Below are 9,152 nucleotides of genomic sequence, written 5' to 3'. Positions count from 1 at the left end.
TGCACCAGGGCAGGAAGGAAGGGTCTGTGGCCTGGTCGAGGTTGGGGCCACAGTGGTGTCCCCTAAGCCCGAGTCTGCTCTCAAGCGCGTGCCCTGCAGGAGGCCCTGAGTGAGGGACAGAGACCGGGCGGGGTCTTTGGTCCTGGTGGACTCTGGGGCGGATTCCAGTGGGGAGTCATCAGGGTCGGGGTCCCCTAGGGCATAGGGGTGTCTCTCCTCCTGGAGTCGGCTCTGGATGTGGGTTTGTGCCTGTTCTGCCTGGGGTTGATGTTGGGAGGAGCCGCTGATCCCCGTCTCTCTGAGGACACTTGTCAGAAGGGTCCACTCCAGCCAGGGGCACGGGGGCCAGGGCAGGATGGGAGGAAGCCCCTGCCGTGACCCACCGGAGCCCCCGGCCCTTGTCCTCCCATCCAGTGGGGACACCCGGGGGCTCCGGGTGCTGGGGGTCATGGGAGCCAGCAGGACATGGGTTCGGGTGGCTGCTCCCCTCTCTGGCTGGGCCTCCGACTGCCGCCACGGGACAGTTTTGGACGCAGCTTTTCTCACAGTGGTCGTTCCAGCTATACCCACCGTGACTCGGGGCTGTTCAGAATCTGCCCAGGCTCCCTGAGCTCTGGGGCCTCCTGGGTGGGGGCTGGGCTGCTGGGCGGGGCCTCCTTCAGGGGCTCTGAGGCTGTGGCTCGTTTTAGGTGTGGGGTGAGGAGTGGGGGCCCAGCTAGCAGAGCACCCACAGACACCGGGGTCTGCACACATTCCACCCCAGTGTGGGCAGGGCCCAGGCCCCTCTGGGCAGGTCGGCCTCAACGGGGAGGGTGCTCGGGCCCTGCCAGCTCCTCCTTGGGGTAGAGGGGACCCATCTCCTGGCCCTGGACCTCGTCAGGCTGCCCCTGTTCTTGCAGAAACGCAGGACAGTGGAGGGTGCCCTGGAGGGGAGACGTCTGCTGCCTGGGTGTCAGGTGCGGCCTCAGATCCTAAACGTATCCCTATTCTCTCTGGGTTCTGCTGACTTGGGACGGGGTTTCTGGCCTGGCGAGTGTCACTGTGGTACCAGCTGCTGCTATACCCCACTGTGACACAGACACCTTCAGAAACCTCCTGGTCTGTTTGGGGGCCTTCCCGTGCTGGGCTCAGCACCCCTGGGTCTGGTCTGGCCTTGATGGGGCATCCCTCAACCCTGGCTGGGGGGCCTGCCCCTCTGTCTGGTGTCTGGAGTGGGGGTCTGAGGCAGAGGCCAGCTGCCTCCTGGCCTGCAGGGGCTGGAGACAGGCCTTCCTCTCAGGCGGGGGGCTGGGCGGTCCTGCATGGAGCTGAAGTCTGCCTGTATTGGGAGCCCCATATCCTGCTCCTCCATGGCTCTGAGCTCCCCTGGCAGGACCTCCTCAGGGTGCTGGGTTCATCCTGTCTGGGAGGGGCTGCCCCCAGGCCCGGCACTGCAGTGCAGAGCTCACTGAGGGGCTTTTGGGTCTGGCCTGAGCCGCTGTGGGGGTATTCCTCTGTGAGAGGGTCCCGCACAGAATCTCCCATCCTGCTTGTCCTCCCAGAGCCTGGAGGGGGCGGGATCCGGGGTTCCCAGAGGAGGATCCTGGACCCAGGGGAGGGGGGCCTCTTCACTGACCTCCCTCCCCCATCCTTCCCTTCCCCAAGCTGCCCTGTTGCCCCCCACTGCACCCCAGCCTCTGTGTGCACTGGCTCTGCTGGCTCTGTTGTAGGTGGCACTCAGGATGGTGTGGACGACCTGTGGCCAGCGTGCTGCCTGAGTGGAGAGGAGGTGGGTGGGTCCATGGGTCCAGGGTGGGAGTTGCTCACTGAGGACAGAGGAGCACCTGCGGGGCCCTGAGCCCTCCCCGACACTGTCGCTGGTCTTTCCCCGCAGCCTGCCACTGTGGGAGCCCTCGGCAGGGTGGAGCATACCCTCTAGGAGGCTGGCACTTCCCTGGATTCACGAAGATGGAGCCTCCCGCCCTCCAGCCCTGCTTCCTCCCTCAGTCCTTCCTGATTGATGGCTTCCTGGGGATTCCGGATTCCCACGGGGTGATGAGAGCGAGGGGAGGAGGGGCAGGGCTGGGTCCTGGGTTAGGGGGCGCTCGGGCTGGGGTCCCTGGAGAGAAGTGCCTGGCTCCTGGGGGCCAATCAGGCAGGCATCCTTTCTGTCCACACCCTGAGGGTCCCGGCAGGAGCCGGGTGGGGAATGGTAAGGAGAGGGCCTGTGTCCTGTCCTCCCCAGTCCTCTAGACAGGGTGGGGGCTGAGGGATCCTCCCCAGGGCAGTGCCAGGCAGTGACTCTAGTGTTGGGTTATTGGACGTCATGGGCTGGCCTGGGGAGGGGGGTGCAGAGCGGGAGGGGCTGACTCAGGTGGGGCATGGCCCGGTCATCCCTGTGTTCATGCCATTTCCTGCCCTGGGTAACTGCACTGAACCCCAGCAAGGACAGGGTGGCCTCCCAGCCTGCAGCCTGCCTGGGATCTGCTCTGGCACTAGAACTGAGGACGGGAGTCATCCAGGAGGTCAGCAGCCTCCTAGGACAGCAGGAGGAGACCAGGCCAGCCCCTCCCAGGGGAGGCAGTGGGGATTTTGGCAGGGTCTGCGTTGAGAGCCAGTACCCAATAGTCACAGAGCCAGATGCCCCAGCCATATGTCCTGTCCACAGCCGTCTGCCCACCCTGTCTTAGCCGGGACAAGGGAGATTGCTGTGCCCCTGGCAGGCCCAGCCTTTTTCCTTCCTTGAATGGCTGAGGCCCTGGGAAGCTGAGCTGTTGGTGGCGCAGGGGAGAGGTGTCCAAGGCAGAGGGATGGCGCTTAATCGAATGGCCTGGGTGGGGCCAGGTCCTCCTGCAGGCTGCAACTCAGGGTTTGGCATGTCTGGCTGATCCCCGTGCCCAGGTTCTGCTGGGGTACCCACAATGCTCTGGGCCCACTGCCTGGGCTCCCCGCCTTGTTTCCAGGGGGTTGGGTGGTGCTCCAAGCCTCAGTTTCCCCACTGTGGAGGGGATGCTGCTGGAGGGATGAGGATCATAGAGCACAGCCTGGCAGCTTCAGTGCCCGCTGCCCCTGTGGACCTGGGCTGTGGGACGGGCGGGCTTCCCCATCAGAGCTGGGCCTGCCAGGGGCACAGCACCCTCACATGCCCACACTGGGGGCTCCGTGGCTCTGTGACTCCGTGGCTTGGTGGTGCTGCCTGCACCTCTCAGGGCTGGAAGCTGCCTTTCCCTGCCAGCCTTTGGTTTCTATCTCAGTCATCCCTGCCCTGGAGCACAGACCTCCCACTGAGGGAACCCTCCCCACAGAGGGCCAGAGGGCAGACAACGGCAGCCTTGAGAGCCCCAGGAGAAGCAGGTGAGCTGGAGGCCTGGGGCTTCGCGGCAGGGGCCTGTCTACTTGGCCTGGTTGCTGCTGTGGGCGGCACCACTGTGGTAACCGTAGCTGTATCCCCCACAGCCTGACACCCCCTGACAATAACCACACCTGGAACTGGAGGCGGGGCTGGGAGGAGGAGCTTCCCAGGGAACAGGGAGGGTCCGGACAGCTGTGCCAGGGGCCCCCAGGGCTGGGGAGGCGGGGGGCTGCTCAGGGACCAGACGTGCACAGTGTCCCCCTGGAGAGGTGTCTGCAGCCTTCTGGGCTCTGGGACAGGCCTCTGGTCAGCAGGAGGCTGGGTGCTCCCCCGGCATGTGCTCTCCTGTCTCCTCACTGGTGAGCTCCTATGTGACCCAGTGCAGGCCCAGCTCCAGTGTCCACAGCTGTCAGCCCGGCCGAGGGTCCAGGCAGAACTGGGCATGGGCTCCTTCTTAGGGGCCTTGGAGACTCTCTCTACGGCTGTACCTGGGGCTGGGGGCTCCATGAGTGGTCTTTGCCAGGTGGGGATGACAAAGGCAGGAGTTTCTACATGGGCAGGTGAGGGGGACTGTCTGGGGCCTGGCCCTACGGAGCACAGTGGCCTCTCAGAGGAGGGTGTGTGGGAGTCCTGCCTGTTGGGAGCCTGGGGGACGCTGTCCTCTTGATTCCAGCCAGGATGGGAATCCAGGCAATTGGCAGGAGGTGCTGGAACGACGCTGGTGTCTACAGGGATTCTTGGCCCCAGGAATTGGCTGTTAGAATCGGAGTATCTGTCGGGACAGGGTCTGGTGCAGCTGGCAGGGAAGGGGCCAGGACACCTGTGGTCATCAGTGAGGTCACCTCAGAGCCCTCTGAAGCCCCTGTTTGGGGGCACATGGTGTGCGGGGCACCAGCACATGGGCTGAGATGGCCGGGTGTCCCTAGAATCCGAGGGTCTTGGCACAAACTCTCAGGCCTGGCTCTTGTGGTCCTGGGGAGCTCTGAGCCGAGGCATGTGCATGGCCCCTGGGTGTCCGGCCAGTTTTTGTCTCTGGTTTCATCACTGTGGTAGTCACCGTAGTCACACAGTAGGAGGGCCCTTCACAAAAAGCCTGTGAGTGTGGCCAGAGGCCTTTCCCATGCAGGCCCTGGTCCAGGCGTCTGGGGCCCCCACTGACAGTGGTGCTGCGTCCTGGGGATCTCAGGCCTTTTTCAATCTTCTCTGCCTGCCATAGAGGGCAGGAGGGTCTGACTCACCCTGCCAGGCTCCTGTCCCCTCCAGGAGGGGCTAAGGTGACGTCCAGCCAGAGGGTGTGCAGGAGTCAGGCCTCCTGGAGTTTGAGCCCTGGGGCAGGTGCAGGGGGTGGGACACCTTTTAGGGGCTGGGAAGGGCTGGGCTGTGGGGCTGCCCCCACGGGCCATCTTGTGTTCTGGGGCCGTCCCGATCCAGATGTGGGTTCCCACTCTGATGCCACCGAGGACTGTCCTGGAAGAGGGTGGCCACTGGGGAGAGAGACAGGGATTTCTGGAAGATTCTTTGTCTCTGACTGTGGGGGTGAGTCCTCTGTTGGCTTCCCCGGTGAGATCTGCAAACCAGCAGGACTCAGGACAGTCGGGCAGGATGAGCGACGCCCAGCTCTGTCTGTCCCCGGGAATGTCATCTGTCTTGGAAAAGACCCAGGAGAGGCTCAGGCGTCAGGGCCAGGCAGGCCAGGGACCAAAAAACAGTGCACAGGGCCAGCCCCGCCTTCCTGGTGCCCCTACTCTGACGTGGGGGCTTGCAGGGTCCACACATGTGGCCCAGCCTTGAGGGAGGGGCTTCCGGGACCGCCGGCCGGACAGAAGCAGATGGTGCCGTGGGACCGGCCCTGTCCCCATCTGGACTGGGGTTGGAGGGCAGCAGCGATGCCGGCCCGTTGGAGTCAGGTCTGGCTGACGTGTGGGGTGACCTGGCCATCTGTTTCATGGTCTCTGGGGCTGGCAGGCAGGATCTCAGGGTGGTCACTCGTGGGCCTGTCCATCGTGCCTGCGGCCCTGTGTGTCTGGGTCACAGGCTGCACTGCTGTGGTGGCCACCACACCCATGGTTCTGTGTCCTCAATCAAAATCCTAACATGGCACGTGGCGGACCCCCGCGGGGAGGGCTGTGGCGGGAGGCTCCCAGGGATGGGTTTTTGATGGACTCTGTGACGCTGTGGGTGTAATAACTACCACTATAGTAATACCACAGTGACACAGACCTCACTTCAAACCTACTGCCAGGCCTGGGGAAACCCGGGATGTCCAGGGCTGACCTGAGGAGGCAGCAGAGCCCCGAGGGGAGGCTGTGGGCCCAGCGCTCTCAGGTCTGCTGCGGGGACACCCGGGTCTGCCCCTCGCTGAGGTGGACAGTGTCTGTGCCCACCTGTGTCCTGAGGCTCCACCTCAGGCTGGTATCTGTCTGTACTGTCCCTACCCGCCCCATGGCCATGTCCTTTTGGTTGTATAAATTGCCTCCAAATCATGCAGGTATCACTCTGGGGCTTTTTATATTCCCTGGGCCATCGAGTGCCTCCACCCAGAAAGGTGAGATGTGGGAGAGTTCCAGAGTCATTCCCCAACCCCGGATGAGCCCCTGCAGCCTCAGTGCTACTCAGGTTCCAGCAAGACCTGGAGGAGGTGCAGTTGAGGCCCGAGGCCAGGTGAGGCCCAGGTCAGGTGAGGCCCAGATCACGTGAGGTCCAGGTCAGGTGAGGCCCAGATCATGTGAGCTCAGGACAGGTGAGGTCCCAGTCAGGTGAGGCTGAGGTCAGGTGGAGCCTATAGGTGAAGCCCAGGCCAGGTGAGACCCAGGCCAGGTGAGGTCCAGGTCAAGTGAGGTCCAGGTCAGGTGAGGTCCAGGTCAGGTGAGGCTGAGGTAGATGTATGAGACTTCTGTAATTTTCAGTGAGTGCCAACCCTGCCTAGTGTCCCTGCTCCTCCTCCCAGTGCCTGCTCTGTGCCTGCCAGATGGTGCCCCCTGCACAGGTGGTGCTGGCTGTGGAGGAGCTGGGCTCTGCCTCCCTGTGCATGAGCGTCCCTCTTGGGCTCTGGCCTGGGAGTGTCGCTGAGTTGCTTGTCTCCAGAATGCACTGACAGTGCCGTCCTCAGCGGTATACGTCCTCGGGAGGGGAGGGTACGGCTCTGTGCTTGCTCCACGTCAGGCCCCAGGAGCTGCCAGCAGGTACCAGCCTGCCCTGCTGCACAGTGAGCCTGCAGCCTGTCGTGGATGCCCAGGGAGGTGAGTGCTCCACACATCAGGCCTTTCCTCTTTAAAGTCTTTTCTTCGGGGAAACATCATCGATGTCTCATATACTAAATATATGTCTGTATCATTGTGCAATTGCCTGCATCATTGTTGATTTCTCCAGCCTGGGTTAATGTCTTTGCTATTATGAACAGTGCTGGAGTGAGAATTTTCTAAACACAGCTGTGTGCATTTTCTTCTTGCGATTTAGAAGTTTAACTGCTGTTTTTAAGGTACTGTAATATATTTGTTCTATTCTTGTTAGAGACTTGCCAACCCTGTGCGTCTCAGTTCATACCCTCTTCCTTCCCCAGTAGAAGTAACCACAACTGTGTTTATGTGATCTTCATTTTCTTGATTTTCCTTGTAGTTTTTCTAGTGGAAAGTTTATCACTTCAGAAGATAGTTCCTTGTGCCATGTGTAAATTTTATTGAGAAGAAATCATAGTGAAAGTATTTTTTGGAGTTTCTGTTGTTACTCCAATTACTCAGCATTGTCATGAACTCAACTGTAGAGCTGCCTGCAACCTCTATTGTTGTCCTTGTGGCTGTCTGGGTTTGCACTGCATGATCCTGCCATCGTTTATATGCCTGTTTTCCTTCAGATGGACGTTTGCTTCATTCTCAGTTTGGGGCTATGACAATCAGATGTTCTGCACCTTTGCCCGTGAGGCTCTCATGGAGGGCTCTAGGGCTGGCATTGCCTGCAGGGTTCTGCTTTGTCACAGGGAGCTCCTGCCAGTGCTTTTCAGAGTGTCTGTGCCCAGCAGCAATGCCTGAAGGTGCCCACTGAACTTTGCTCTTGCATCAGGCACTTTCTGTGTGCTTGCTTCTGTGCTGCTCCACATTCAGGAGAATTTATTCAGATCTGTGCTGCAAATCCATCTTGCTGATTCTCTCTTTAGCTGTGTCTACATCAGCTGTTAAGCATCCTGTGATGCAGCAGTGTGGGCACAGGGCAAACTTTTGAATGATGACAGCGTAGGATAGCAGCTGCTCCTCCTTCCCTGTGCCCTTCCCACAGACTGTCCTCCTGGGCTCACTCCCAGCCATTGATCCCAAACTCCAGTTTATGGAATTCTCTGCGCAGGAAAGCAGAAACAGCAAAAGGCCCTGCTTGGGCTCTGCCTGCATGCCCTCTTTCATACCTGCCAAAGCTGTTTCCCTGGGGCCTGTGCCATATTCCCCAGCTGCCTCTCATTTTCTGTTTACTCTGCTTGCTGCCCGGTGCGGATGATATATGGGGGGGAGTCTGGTGTGTTTTGGGTGTTGATGGACACCCCTAGGCCCTACTTCTCAGACGCTCCCCGCAGCCCGTCAGCCTCAGAAGTGGGAGCGTTTACAGCAGGGTTTTGGGGCTGGGGCTGTGTCACTGTGGGCGTAGCAAGCAGTACTAGAACAATATCCTCACAGTGACACGAGCCCCCACAAAACCCTCCTGTCCCTGCAGGTGTCACCGAGTCCCCTCGTGCTGTCTCTGGCCAGTTCTCCTGCTGAGACTGTGATTTCCGGGGGGGGGGGGGTTTTGTCTGAAACTCGTGTCTTGGAGAGGAGTCTGAGCCCAGTGCTGTACAGAGGGCTCCTCCTTTGTCCTGGGGGTGTTGCGTGGACCCTGTTTTTGGTCAAGGGAAGCGCTTGCTGGTGGAGGAGACCTGCCCTCCTCTCTTTCTCGGGAGCCCCCTCTGATGCTGTTCCCTGGTGTTTCTCAGGGCTGGTTCTGGGGGCTTGGCAGTGTCTGCCCTGTTCCAGGTGGGACTGTGGGTCTGTTCTGTTTCCACAGGGTGTGGTTCGTCCACCGGTGAGGGGCTCAGGATGTCAGCGGCTGGTCTCTGTCCCTATGGTCTGGGCTCAGGCTCACTGCTCCCCTGTCCTCCAGGTTGGTCACTGACTCAGTTACTATCCAGCGGGCTCCATGGCTATTCCGTGGTGGCTGCAGGTCTCTTTGCAGGAGAGGCCTGCGAGAGGGCTGGATGTCTGGGAGCCTGCATTCTCCCGTGATGTTGCTGCCTGGATCCCTCGTCTTTAAAGGGAGTGCGGAGCCTCCCTGCGGGTGTGGGCCGTGAGAGACACAGGCGGACGTGCGTCAAGGCGCGGGAGGCTGATTCCTTTCAGTGCCTTCTGCCTGTGGAAGCGCTGAGCTCCCTGCTTCTGTGCACAGGAGATTGCCCTGTAAATGGGCAGTGAGGGCAAGGGCCCAGGCCTGCATGGGAAAGACTTGGGTGAGCCTTTGTCCTGGAAATACAACAGCTGGGCTGAGAGGGGAGCAGGGCCGGAGTAGCCAGGAGGAAGGTAAGGGCATGGGCAGTGTGTGGGTGGGGAGTGCAGGGTCAGTGCCATGGCTCAGGGGCCCCAGGAGATGAAGAGCTTGAAGGCAAGAGGGGGCAGGGGGTAGGCACAGGTGGGAGAAACTGAGGCTCTGGCAGCAGAAGAATAGAGGGCCTACAGGTGCAGGATTGGCCTAGTGGGAGTGTCTGGAGGGAGGGACAGGGGTCTGGGTGGAGACCAGGGTGGGGATTGCAGGGACAGGACCCCAGGGTTGTCTGGGCGGCAAGAGCAGTGGGGTAGAAAGGGCTAGA

The sequence above is a fragment of the Trachypithecus francoisi genome, unplaced genomic scaffold (assembly GCF_009764315.1).
Source record: "Trachypithecus francoisi isolate TF-2019V2 unplaced genomic scaffold, Tfra_2.0 Lachesis_group3, whole genome shotgun sequence".
In the NCBI taxonomy this organism is placed as follows: Eukaryota; Metazoa; Chordata; class Mammalia; order Primates; family Cercopithecidae; genus Trachypithecus; species Trachypithecus francoisi.
Note: the sequence above shows the minus strand (reverse complement) of the source record.